Source organism: Octodon degus, unplaced genomic scaffold (assembly GCF_000260255.1).
Source record: "Octodon degus isolate 3935 unplaced genomic scaffold, OctDeg1.0 scaffold00239, whole genome shotgun sequence".
Taxonomy (NCBI): domain Eukaryota; kingdom Metazoa; phylum Chordata; class Mammalia; order Rodentia; family Octodontidae; genus Octodon; species Octodon degus.
The window spans coordinates 2099281-2101874 of NW_004524815.1; positions in this window are offsets into that span (position 1 = coordinate 2099281).

Sequence of the window (2594 nt, forward strand, 5' to 3'; positions counted from 1 at the left end):
TTCCTTTATTCTTTTGTGTTTTTATTAACTTTATTGAGAATCAATAATTATATATCATATTAAGAATTATAGACAAATACTGAAATGTGAAAGATATGAGATACAGTTATTTTTAGAGAAATATTTTTGAAATGAATACATTGTGTGAGATTAATGACAGATTGCACATTGTAAATAAATTATTTACAAACTTAAATGAATATAATAATAAAAATTGTCCAAAATAAAAATGAAGGGGCTGGGGTGATGGCTCAGTGGAATAAGCACTTCCCTGGCAAGCACAAGGACCTGAGTTCAATCCCTGGTTCCGCAAAAAAATTAAAAAAAATAAAAAAATAAATAAAAATGAAGAAGAATTTACAGATCAGTCATATGATAGTTCACTCTGTGTCAAAAATCAAGAAACTTATATTCATATAATTAGAATTCTCAAAGTAGAAAGAAGTAGGCAATAAATATTTGAAGATTTAAAATTCGTGAATTTAGTTGAACTTATAACGCCACATTTCCAAGAAAAAATGAACCTTTTGCACAAGAAATTTGAATAAAATCATACCCAGATACACAAAAATGAAATTGTCCAAAACTTATTGTAAAGAAAAAAATTGTTAAAGCGTATACATAAAAAATTAGCAATGGAAGAACAAAATTAAATAGCATCTTATTCCACATTAGAAAGAAAAAAAAAGACCAAATGTGTAAGAAACTAGACTAATTAAAGGACAGAAAGAAAGGAAAAGAACAGATCTGTCCTCTTTGAATTTTATACTTAGCAAACATACTTTTGAAAACTAAAAGTAAAATATTTTCCAGTTATACAAACTCAAAATATTATAATACCTCCAGACATAGCATATAGAAAATAACAAAGAGCATAATTCAGAAGGCAAGAGAAGTTGCTGTATGGTCCTGGATGAAGAATAAAGAGCTCTCAAAATGATAGGTGTGCAAGACTATGTAAAATATATTAGATGAACCCATTTAAAAGGTCATTAAAGGTTTCTATGGAACAATATCAATCTTATGTCAGGTTATACACATATTCTTTTTACATATATATGTGAGTGAGTGAGTGTGTGTGTGTGTGTGTGTGTACAAAAGACAGGGAAGAAGTAATATAAAGTCAATGGAAAATGGAAATATACTTTTTAAAGTTTCTAATAGTAGGAAAAAATATCATACCATGTCTTTTAAATAGATTGTAAGTCAAATATACAGTATAAATCTTAAAATAAAAATTAAGATTAAGCAATATTCAGAAAATTAAATACTAATTAATTAAAAATTAAATGTTTCAAAACAATTGAACTAAGAAAAAGTTTTCATGATAGTAAAGAATTACTAAGAATAAAACATAAAATAAATACTGGAATGGCAATAAATGACCAGCATTTCTAACAGTTTGGGTAGGGTATTGCACAAAGTTCTAGTGTGTCGTGGACATGGATAATGTCCATGATGCTTACTTGTGACCAGGTATCACTTGTGGGACTAAGCTACTGCTATTTCCTTGATATCCACCCTGTAGACCCAGACAGAGTCATAACCTGTAGTGTGCAGGAGAAGTTCATTTGTAGAGTATGCTTATGGAAATATCTTGCTGCTGTAAACAAAAGAATAACTGAAAGACTACTTTTGTATACCTCTTATTCTCCTGTGTTTAATTGTTTGCCCTGTTTGGTGGGTTCTTTCCATTCTCATTCATGAGTTGTGGTCATTTTGTTCCCTCTCTAGAACATCATTTAGTAGTCTGTGTAGGCTTGTCTTTGTCATCATGAAATTCTTAAGTTATTCTTTGTTATGGAAGTATTTCACTTCTCCATTATACTTGAAAGAAAATTTTTCAGGGTGTATCAGTCTGGGTTGGAATTTGTTTTCTTACAAGACTTGTAGTACTTTGCTCCATGCTCTTCTTGCCTTGATGATTTGTGAAGAGAAAACTGCTGTTATTCTGATGAGTTTTCCTTTGAATGTGATCTGTTTCTTTTCTTTATTGGCTTTTAGTATACTGTTCCTGTGCTGAGTTTCTGGGATCTTGATTATTATATGGCTGAGCGTGTTTTTAATTGGGTTGATGTTATTAGGAGTTCTATATGCTTCGGTTACCTGAATGTCAGATAGCTTCCCCATATTTGGGAAGTTTTCTGCTATTATTTTCATCCATATTCTTTTTATATCATTTGTATTGACTCCTTCCTTCTCATTGATGCCTATTACTGTCATGTCGTTCATCTTTGCATCATCTTTCAGGTATTGAATTATTTTTTCTGCTTCCTAGTTGTTTTTAAGAGATCTTTTCTTACTTTTTCACTAGCTGCAATGGTGTCTTTAAGGTCTGAAAGTCTATTTTCACTTTCATTCAAATGGTTTTGCTAGCTTGTGATTGAGTTTTAAAATTCCTGTATAGCACTTTGAATCTGCTTGATGCATTCTATTTCTTTCCTATATTGCTTATTCAAGGATTAAATTATTTTTATATTCTGCTCTATTTTTTATCAGTGTCTTCTTTAGAAGCATTTAGTATTTCTTTCATTAGTTATCATTTCTTTTTTCACTTCAGAAATTATTTTTGATCTGATTTCCTCTATACCTTT